Raw genomic sequence first — 12,040 nt, forward strand, 5'->3', positions numbered from 1 at the left:
AGGGCCAGCAAGGTAACACAGCAGGTGAGAGCAATTGCTGCAAAGCCTGATGACCTGAGTTTGATCCTTGGGACCTACGTGGTGAGAGAACTGACTCCTGAAAGTTGTCCTCCGACCTCCATATTCACACCATAGCACATGCACACCCGTATACATGTTGATACACAGAGCGGCACAATAAATAAACAAATAAATAAATGTAAACTTTTAAGTGAGTTACAGCACGCCGGGGAAGACACATTCAGCAAACAATCGCTTACATAAATGTGTAGCTATCACAAATAGTATGACAGGAGAGGATCAGGTACCATGCAGACACATAAGAAAGAAATTCCTTCCAAACACTTGCTGCTTGCCTCTCCAAGATCCATTCCCTCGACCTCCTATAATTCCTAATTAGGAACATAGGGAACTTTAGAGATGGCATGTGACCCAATCCATGTTGATCAGAAATTTGCCTTTCTGTAGCAATAATTATTGCTTATAAAATACTCACAGGCCCAGAGTCCAGACCCAAACTAAGAAGACAGAAACCTGGGACAGGTGGGGATTTCTCTTGGAGAAGTACTTCCACTCTCCTTGTTAAGATATGCATGGAAGAGGAAGCTGGAGCTCTGCAGCCCCTTCACCACCAGAAGGATAGAGCCAGCATCAAGAACCTTAGACCAGGTAAGGTGGTTTGGCCTCAGTGACTGTCACTTCTGCAGACTTCAGGCCCCTTAGGGAGGACACCATGAACTGTTGGAAGCAGGAACTGTACTGTAACGTGTGGAGCCTGCTAGAGCAGGGGGGATCTGAGAACTTCACCTTTCAATTCGGGGCAGCTGTGCCAGAAATCTATTTCCTAAGTATTCCTTTTGTTTCTTACTTTCTATTATTTAATTTCCCTGCATCTATGTCTCAGGGTAGTCTTGTTTTTGTTTGCGTATTGTTGTTAGGTTTTAGAACTGCTGCTTATGTTTCTGTAGGGCATTAATTACTGTACTCCAGCCACATCTCACACCTGCCCCCTCTTACTCCTGCATCTTCTTTCTCTCGTCCCATCCCCTCCTCTTTTCAGTTCTTAATTATAATCTTCCATAGCTTTAACAATCTCTAAAATCTGTGGACCTTATTGGTTTCCCAACATTCTCCTCCTACCTAAACCTCTTTTTTTTTTTTTCTTCGCCTTTTTCATTTCAAAGTTGATCTAGGGGCTGGAGAGATGGCTCAGTAGTTAAGAGCACTAATTGCCCTTACAAAGGACCCAGGTTCAATTCCTACATGATTGTCTAACAACCATCTATAACTCCAATTCCAGGGGATCTGACACCTTCTTTTGACCTCCTCAGACATTGCATGACATGGGTGTACTTACATACATTCAGGCAATACACTCATACACATAAAATGAAATAAAATACCTAAAGAAAATCAAAGTTGGTCTAATAGCTAAATTTTATCCTTACGCACACTACTTCCTTCCTATTCCTAACCTTATTAACCAAAATCTGAGCATGCTTCCTACATTCCTTGGTTATTTGTCCTCTAGAAGCTATTGAAGTCAAAGGGGCCATTATCAGTTGACTAATAGCACATTTGAACAGCAGCAATACCAAGCAGCTTGTTGCTCTCACAGTTAATATGCTGCTCAGGAAATAATAGTTTATTCCAGGTACCTTGAGCTCTTGGACTGAGGAACTATTTTCCGAACTACATACTCACACTCAACTCTGCCACAACTGAGTCCCACATAAACACTGTGAATATTTCAACTGAAAGACTATGTAGCTGATTTAAAAAAAAAAAAAAAAAACCAAGAAAAAAGAAATAGCATCAGGTGCATAAATCCCAATGCAGTATAAGAAACATGAAAAAAATTGGGGCTGGAGAGATGGCTTAGCAGTTTAAGAGCACTGACTGCCCTTGCAGAGAACTGGGTTCAATTCCCAGCACCCACATGGCAGCTAACAACTGTCCTAACTCCAGTTTCAGGGGATCTGACGCCTTCTTCTGACCTCTCCTCTGACTTCTGAAGGCATTACATGACATGGGTGTACTTACATACATGCAAGCAATACACTCATACACATAAAATAAAAATAATAAATAATAAAAAAGAAACATGAAAAAAAATCAAGAAGACATGACATCTAGTGAGAGTGAGATAGCTGACATCCCAGACAGAGAACTCAACAGAATGATTATAAGTATGTTCAAAAAACTCAGAGAAGAAAATGAAATCCTGATTGAGAACACAAACAGTTGAATAAAATAAGGAAGGTGGTATAAATATGAAAGAGGCTAGGTGTGGTAGCACACGCCTTTAATCCCAGCACTCGGGAGGCAGAGGCAGGCAGATCTTTGTGAGTTCAAGGCCAGCCTGGTCTACAGAGTTCCAGGCCAGCTGTGGCTACAGGTAGACTCTGTCTCAAAAAGATAAATAAATAAATAAATAAATAAATAAATAAATAAGAAAGAGAAGAGAAATTCAACAAATAAATAAAAATACTGAGGAAAACCAATCAGAAAAAAAGGAAAGAATATAAAGGTGGGAGTTTGTCTGGAGAAAGTGGGGAGAAGTTGGGGGTGGATATGATCAAGATACATCATATACATGTGTGCTTGCTGGCTCCAGCTGTCAACTTGACACACCTGGGAAGAGGGACCCTCAGTTGGGGAATTTCCTCTATAGGGCTTGCCTGAGGGCATGTCTGTGAGGCATTTTTAGATTGTTGAGTGATGTGGGAGGGCCCAGCCCACTGTGGATGGTGCCACCCCTGGGCAGGTGGTCCTGGGTTGTATAAGAAAGCACATTGAGGGGATGGAAAGATGGCTCAGTGATTAAGAACACTGGTTGTTCTTGCAGAAGACCCGGGTTTGAATGCCAGCACCCACATGACAGCTAACAACTGTCTGTAACTCCAATTCCAGGGGATCTGATAGCCTCTTCTGTCCTCCACTGGCATTGCATGACACGGGTGCACTTACCTACATGCAGGCACATACACCTAAAAAATAATAAATAAAATATGAAAAAAAAAAGAAAGAAAGCACATTGAGCCCAAGCAACCAGAGCAAGCCAGTAAGCAGCGCTCCTCCATGGTCTCTGCTTCAGCTCCTGCCTTGGCTTCATCTTAGTGGTGATGCAATAACTCTTTCCTCTCCAAGCTGCTTTTGGTTAGTGTTTTTGTTGCAGCAATAGAAAACAGACTAAGACAACATGTATACAATTGTCAAAGAATAAATAAAAGATATCTTTAAAAAAGAATATTGGGTAAACTGATAGAGAAATGATCAAGCCCTGTTGACATATTTGAGGCCTGGCTCAAGCCTGAACTTCCTGGTTACTTGTATCAGTTTAGAACATTACTTGTGACCAAACTGATTTTGAACATAAACAAGTCAGAAGAGGTTTCTGGGGCTGGAGAGATAGCTCAGCAGTTAAGAGCACTGGCTGCTCTTGCAGAGGACCTGGGTTTGATTCCCAGCACCCACATGGTGGCTAAAAACTATCTGTAACTCCAGGTTCACTTATATCGTGCAGGTAAAACACTCATAATATAAAAATAATAAAATATTTATAATAAAAAACAAAAAAATTTTTTTAAAGGTTTCTGGAGGCAGAGATGTGTCAACTGTGACCCAAGAAATGAGTAAGAGTTCAGCTGGACAGGAAGGGGCAAGAGTGAAGAGCCCCAGAAGTGGAGGAAACGCATGCCTGAACAAGGGTTTTGAGCTGGAAAAGCCGGAGTTGAGGCAGGGACAGATCACACAAGCTCTTACAGGCCAGGTCAAGATTTCAGAACGGAATCCAAGAAATGGGAGACCGTTTAGAGCTCACATAACAGAAAAATAATGTGCTTTGAATGCGTTCAGTAAAAACCCCATTTGCTGTAGTGTGGTAAGCTGAATGGAAGAGATAGTAGAGAGAAAAGATGCAGGGAGCCTCGTAGGGCGCCTAGGAGACTTCAGGTGAGAAGAGTGTGGTGGCCTGGTGAAGACAGTGTAATGGAGTTTTCATATACTGTTACATTGTGAGAATTTCCTCTGGTTGTTTTCTAATTTAAAAAAAATAATATTTTAAGAGCATATAATGGTCCAGTCTTGGGCTATCACACTCTGTTTCCATATAACTGAATAATATAATTTGTAGTATTTTTGTCCTTGTAATTCAGTATGGAGATTTTTCACAGTTTTACAAATACTACAACTGAAGAATCTCTGGAGTCTATGTCTTTATAAGTCTTTATAAGTAAAGAAATGGTTTCTAGTTTGTACAAATATGACAATGGAAAACATGTATCCAAGATTTTGGTTACATCAGGATAATTCATAAAATTCAAGGTACTAGTTTAAAGTGTAGACCTTTGTAAGTCCTCAATATCTGTCTGTATAAGTAAGTATAAGCAAGCTGACCAATTTATCCTAATTAACTCTCTTTTCACCATATTCTCACCAGCAATGAAAACTCACGGAACTCCTTTTTTCATATGTTTGAGTGTATTGCTTGCATGTAGGTAGAGGCACCTGTGTCATGCAGTTCCTGAGGAGGTCAGAAGAGGGTGTCGGATCCCACAGAACTGGAATTATGGATGGTTGCTAGCCGCCATGTGGATGCTGGGGATTGAACCTGGGTCCTCTGAAGGAGCAGCCAGTGCTCTTATCTACTGAGTCATCTCTCCAGCCCCAACCCATGTAACTCTTGGGTTGAGAACAAATGTCAACATAAAAAAGTCCCAGCTGAATTTAACTGGAGAAAAGCTACCATGGTGCTGGACTCACTTTGAGTTCTGCACATAAATTTCCATGGCCTGAGGCTCCCTGATAATTTCACTTCCTTCCCTTACTTTCTCCTCTCCCTGTGAAGGACTGTTTCTACATCTTCCTTCTCAACTTCCTCCTGAGAAAATAAAAGCAATCAAAAAAGGATTTCCTCCTCTCCAAAACACCAAGTGCCCCAGTCTTTGCCTCACTATCCCTGCTCTCCCGTTTGTCCTTCCCTACTGTCACAACAACGAACAGGCATCTGTGTGACCCCTTCCACTGAGTGCCCTGTTCCTCCCTCCTTCACAAAGGCAAAGTCTAACTCAGCAATTGCCACTGTGATTCACTATCGTTTGGGGGTGGGTGGCAGGGGGGGTTGAAGGGTTTTTTTGTAATTTTTAATTGAATTTTTGTGTATTTTATACAGAACATCTTAATCATCTTCATATCCCCTTACGCATTGGCACCCTCCCATAGCCTTCACCCACAACCTTCTGTCACCTGTTAAGGCCTATCATGTCAAGTTAGTGTCCCCAGATGTCCCTCAGTGCAAGTTTATCCACTGGGATCTAGTCAGCCTATATAGAGTCCCTCCCTTTAAGATCAGTTCTTCCTCACCCAGCAGTAATCAGCTGCCAATAATTCTTCAGCTAAGACTGGGGCCTGCTGCCCATTTCCACAATTCCATGCTGCGTTTTTGTCTGCTTGAGTTTGCATGGGTCTTTTGCGTGCTGACACCATTGCTGTAGGTTTGTATGAGAAGGGTCCCAGGTGCCTGTAGAGCTATTTCTGTATGATCATGCACCTCCTCCCTGGCTCTAACAATCTTTCCGCTCCCTCTCCCTCAATGGTCCCTGAGCCCTGGTTGGGTAGAGTTTAATATAGGAGTCCTGTTCAAGGACCCACACTCTGCAGACTCTTACTCTCTATGCTTTGGCCATCTGTGACCTTTTGTGTTCCTGGCCCTCTGTTGCAGGAGGGAGTTCCATTGATGAAAATTGAGAGATGCAGATTCACTGTCATTTTCTCATTTAAGGGATCATCCCCATGTAGTGTTCAAACACACAGAAATACCTTCTAGCTTCTGAAACCAAATGAAACTCCCTTGGCCTCATCTTAACTTCTAACAGCCACCCTCTTTCTCCACTGCCCTCTGCAGTGCCTGGTTCCCTCTGCTTCTCTGAATGCTGCTCAGCCTTCTTCCCTGAGGCTTCTGCCCATGGATAGCACTCATTCCTCATTTCACACCTGAACTGCTCCCTACTCCCATCAGGAAGCACCATTCTCCAGCAAGTGCTCCTTCTGCTTTCTCGTTCTAGACCCTTTGCCTTTGCTGAATCCCCTTCATCATCCAAACCTCTAAGTCTTATCATGCTCCAGTTGGGTCTTTGGCCTGATTCTGTCTTCCCCCTCCTGGAATGTGGAGGAAGGTAGGATAGTGGATATTCCAAAGTTACAAGTGTCGGCTTGGGCTGGTCTTTAAAGGACACGTAGGCCAGTGAAGAAGGTTAGACAAGGAGGATGTGCTGAAGGATTTTGAGTCAAGATGAGGATTGAAAGAGTGAAGGCAAGGGGTGGTGTGGCTGGAGCAAAGCCATACTTGAAGATTAATTTGAGAGGGGATTTGGCTGCAGGGCATAGGGACATAATACTGGAAGGAACTGCTCAAACTACCAAGTGCCCATCGAGTGGGAATTTTGATACATTTTTTAGACTTGAGAAGCAGCTGGTAATCAGTTGGGCAGAGAGATTTGGTGTGTTTGTGTGACTTAATATCTATGCACAGACACACACACACACGCACATGCACACACGAGCATGCAGATCAACTTACAGCACTTTACAGAGGCTCATTTCAGTTAGGTTATGCTCAAATTGTCCATAAAAATTAACCAACTAGGAAAGCAGCATGCAAGCTGTTGAACTGTTTCCATTTCTGCATGAGTGTTTACAACATGCCTTCTTTTCAATCTGCCTTACAGATGGAGGGGCACAAAACCCAGAGCCAGAGTTATGGTGGGGACTAGACAGATCCTTGAGGAAGGGGGCAAAGTCAGCAAGTCAGATGCCTCAGGTTGGCCATCACCCTGCATGTTCTCCATGGTGCATCCATTCCAGGGAAATGCCAAGGCTGGTCCATTCATAAGTTAGGTTTGTTCATTGTCAGTAGGTAACACCAACACACTTAACGGCATACATACAACTGAGAGCAATCTGGTCTCCCATCTCCTTGACCTGAGAGATTCATACAGACATAGCAGGTCAGTAAGGATGTGAAATTATTAAAGAATGGCACAAAAGTCTCCACAGTTATTGCCTAAAAGGTTTAGTGGTATCTTAATCCAGTTGATCTCTAAACACTGATGTTTTATCATACTACAAATATCCCCTTGTCTTGGAAAAGAAAAGGAATGCACAGCCAAACGTAGATAGGGTGTCTTTGTCTCTGTAGCCATAAAATCATTTCTGATGCCTATTGAACTCTTACCAATAATCTTTGGAATCTGCAAACAGACTTTCATGTAGTCATTAAACAGAACCTGTTGGGAAATAAACAGGTCTTTGCTTCAGAACAGAGCCCATTGTGGGCGTCTGGTTAAAGGCTAACTAAACTGAAGATAAGTCGGCCTCCCAAGGAGCAGCTCCTGACTTTCTCATCTGTTTAGTGTTGTTGACTACAATGTACCTCAGAAATGCATGCTGATGGTTATCATGGCTACACTGAAAAGAAAAAAAACAGTGTGCGGGTGTGCGTGACATATCAGCTGGGAACTACAGTCACAGTGGAAAAAAAAAAAAAGCACCATGTCAGGGTCACAGGTGCTGTTAGTGCCTTCAAAGCCACTGGAACATAGTCACATGTGAGGACCAGCTCTGATTTAATCCTGAGGTAATGGGTTACAACAGAGGGCAGCAGAGAAAGAGGGTGGCTGTTAGAAGATGAGGCCAAGGGAGTTTCATCTTATTTTCAGAATCTAGAAGGTATTTCTGCATTTTTGAACACTGCTAGTGGACTTCCTCACCCCAGGTCTTGTTTTTAGAGGATTAGCATCACTACACCCTGCCCTGACTTTGCTACCATTCCGTCCTTTCCTATAGCCTTCATACTGTGGAATTCTGAGTGTTCAAATAATTACCACTCTCTGGAAAGTCTCATAGCTTCTGGAAAGTTGTGACGAGTACAAGTCCAAGTTGTAGACAATACGTATGAATCTCCCAAAACCTAGAAGAGACATCGGGGCCAGAGCTGGAGGTGTGTAGGGGAGACAGCCTCATATGAAAGGCCTCAGGTTTGACTTCAACCAGTGTGGCCACATTAATATCTGACATGGGGAACTTCCTATGGGATTCTTTCGAGACAGAATTGTAGCCCTGGATGGCCTAGAACTAGCTATCTAGACCAGGTTGGCCTCAAATTCACAGAGATCTACCTACCCCTGCCTTCCTGGTGCTGATAGTAAAGGTGTGCCACCAGCTCAGCTTCTACCCGATTTCTTGATCTATATTTATGTCTTTATCTATTTTATTTTGGGGATACAAGGCCAGACTGGCTTCGAAATCATAATCTGCCTGCTTTAGCTGCTGTTCAAGTAGCTGTGATTATAGGCATGAGCCACCCCAACCTGGCTGGTGATACTTAAATTCACATACTTAGAGTGTCAGCCCTGGTGCTTGTAGTAGTCAGAGGTCTTTAGTTTTGGAGCATCTAGATAAATTCTCCTTGCAGTCATATGACTGTGTGAAGGCTGAGCATGACGTGCAGAGGCACTGGGTAAATTCACGTGCTTGACAAGGAACTGAACTTCAGGGTAGGAATATAAAATCTAGAGCAGAGTGGGAAGAGGGCCAGAATAGAGTCACTTAGCCCTCAGGTGACATGAGACAGGGAAAGGGTTGAGAACAAATCCTTGTCTAGGATGATGCAGCTCCGCAGACCTGTGCTAGCTCTGAGCTGGTCTCACAAGAGAGGGATGTGGGCAGCCAGATGCCTACAGTAACCATTCAGTCTCTCCTACCAGCCAGGTGACCTCATGTGCTTCCATTTCCTCATCTACAAAATGGAAATAACAACTCTTATACAACCTAAAGATGCTGGCAGCATTAAATGATCTGTACTCAATAATTACAGCTGCCATTATTACTAGTAAATTTTAATTAGTATGAACTTTATGAAGATGCTATCCTGCAAGCATATTAAAATACCTTTTTCTGAAACATATTACAATGTACTGTTTTGTGGTGCTAAGGATCAAACCATCAGCTTTACGCATGCTCAGTAAGTGCAGGGCCACTGAGCTTCCTCCTCAGCCTCTGTTACCTGAGAAAATGGCAGTAGCTTTTCTGTCTCTTCCATCCAAAAATCTGAGTGAGAAAATATGTTTACCTTCTAATTTCTGTCCTTACAGTATCAAGCCATCAGAACTATTAAGTACTGGTTATCCATCTGTCTCTAAAACAAACATTCTGCCCTTCTGATCTGGCAGTTTGTCTTGGGTGAAGCCAGTGGCTGGGAATTCATTCAGTGGTGGTTTCCCTGTAGTCAGGGTCCCTCTATCTGGTTTCTAAACCACTCTCTCTGCCTTCTCCCTTGTCTCTTCTCTCACCACTCATTTCAGTCCTGAGACTGTTCCAGATGTTCTACCTATGTTACTACTCCTCTATACTGGGGGAAATTGAGACTCAGAATGGTGAAACATGTTAAGTCCCTCTCACTATGCTGGGATAGAAGTATATGCCTATAATCTCAGTACCCAGGGGGCTGAGTCAGGAGGATCATCATAGGGTTAAGGCCATCCTGGGCTACATAGTCAGTTCAAGGACAGCCTGGACTAGAATATAAGACTAGCTCAGAAAAACAGACTAACTTGGGTATGGTAACTTGTACCTGTATTTCCAGTACTGTGGAGGCTCAGTCAGGAGGACGTCAAGTTTAAGACTTGAATACATAGTGTGACCCTGTCTCAAACAAAGAAACTGAGATAAGTAACTTACAAATAGAGGTTAGTTTTGGCTTATTAGAGGTTCTAGATCATTATCAAGTGGTCCTATTGCTTTGGGATGAGGAAGGGGTACAATACAGTGGGCAAGTGTGGCACAGAGAATGACTCACTCTGTGAGCCAGGAAGCAAAAATGAAAGATGAGGAGACTGGGGTCCCCACAATCCATCCAAGGGCATACCCACAATGACCTTTGGGGTTTGACTAGCCCTATCTCTTAAAGATCCCGTGACCTCCCAATAGACCCACCTAGAGTACTATACCTTTAACACATAGACCTTTGACATCCAACATGTGAATCATAGCACAAACCTCTCCTCATTGTGGGACAGATTCTGGGCAAGGGGACTTTTCTTGTGGGACTAGGGATCAAATCCAGGGCTTTGCATATGCTAGACAAGTGCTCTGCCTCTAAGGTACATCTCCAGCCCATATGACAATTCGGAAGAGTCTCCTGTCCTGCATATGATGTTCATGCCTCTTCCTCTACCTTGAGCCATGGCATTGCCATTCCATGCATGGTTCAGAGTCTCCCTAACTAGGAAAAAGAACTCAATCACCCTGCTGATGCCTTGGAGAAACCGTGAGAACTCTGACCTCTTTCTCCAGAGTCAGTGAGCCTCAAACTTTGCTCTGTACGGAATCACAGATGGAACATGCTACGACTTTTCCGCCAAGTTCTACTGGCCCAGAGAAACACTGGTGGGGATTTGTCAAGAGGCTCACAGTGAGGCGGTGGTAACCTCAGACTACTGTAAAGCTCTGGTTTGATTTTGCTTCACCACCTGTTGGCTCTGCCCAAGCTCTGTCATCTGTAAATGAAAGCAACAGCAGCACCTGCCTCATAGCTTTGAGAATCAGTTACACTGGTACCTGAGAAGTGCTTACTAAGGTGCCTGCTATCCAGTAAGCACTTAATAAAAGTTAACCACATGGTTGATACCGAAGTTTGTAAAGTACCGTCTTAGACCAGCACAAACTTGGATCATGTCTGCTAAGTAGGACTGGCAGTAGACTTTGAGTTCTGATGTTCCCTCTCTGACTCATTCAACAAGTTCCACAGTGAGTTATTTTTCTGTTCACTGTATCCCAAATACTCAGTGATTTGTCTCACAGTCAACTCCCTGATTAGAAGTGACGCCCAAGGCTGCCTTGGTTTAGAATATCAGATTCAAGATGGAGGGCAAACTTCAGTCTTAAATATAAATGACTGTAAAGAACATACTCTGATTTTTAATATGCTCCAATTTAAAAAAAATTATTGAATTTTTGTATATTTCATATGGGAAATCATCTTTATACCCCCTTCTCCCATAGTCCCCTCTCCACCGGAGTTCACACCTTCTGTCATTTGTGTTAAGGCTATCACATCAAGTTAGTGTCCCCAGATGTCACTCAGTGCAAGTTCAACCACTGGGATCTAGTCCACCTATTTAGAGACTCTCCCTTTAAAAAGATCAGCTCTTCCTCACCCAGCAGTCATTAACTGCCAGTAGTTCTTCAACTAAGAACTGTTCATTTCCACTTCAGTTCTATACTGGGGTTTTTGTCTGCTTGAGTTTGCGTGGGTCTTGTGCATGCTGACACCATTACTATAGGTTTGTATGAGAAGGGTCCCAGGCGCCTGTAGAGCTATTTCTGTATGGTCATGCGCCTCTTCCCTGGCTCTAACGATCTTTCTGCCCCCCTCTCCCTCAATGGTCCCTGAGCCCTGGTTGGGTAGAGTTTAATATAGGAGTCCTGTCCAAGGACCCACACTCTGCGGACTCTTATTCTCTGTGTTTTGGCCATTTGTGGCCTTTTGTGTTCCTGGCCCTCTGTTGCATGACAGAGCTTCATTGATGAGAACTGAAAGATGCATGAGTGTTCTCTTCATCCCTTGCTCTATGTTCCATGAGCCTTAGGTGCAGAGGTTGTCTCCTAGATGTACCACTTAGACTTGGGAAATTCACACTCTCCGTATGTGACCGGTTGTGGAACTCTGTAATTATCTCTGTCTCTTGAAATAGAAGCTTCTTTGATGGGTGATGACTGGGTTACTTGTCCATAAATTTAAGGATCCATATTTTTCACATAGCAAGAAATTATATTTGTCTAGGGATGTGACAGTCTTGGAGTTTCCTCTAAGATCTATGACATATCCAGCCATGTGTATTTGGCTGTTTACAGTACCAGACATGAGTTTCCTCCCACTGAGTGGGCTTTAAATCCAATTAGGTAGCTGTTGATCATCTCCAAGATTAAAGTGCCGCTACTATACCATATGCTCCAATATGGTTTGCTGTGCCAGTCATTG

Source organism: Nannospalax galili, unplaced genomic scaffold, assembly GCF_000622305.1.
Source record: "Nannospalax galili isolate Female #2095 unplaced genomic scaffold, S.galili_v1.0 scaffold127, whole genome shotgun sequence".
Classification (NCBI taxonomy): Eukaryota; Metazoa; Chordata; class Mammalia; order Rodentia; family Spalacidae; genus Nannospalax; species Nannospalax galili.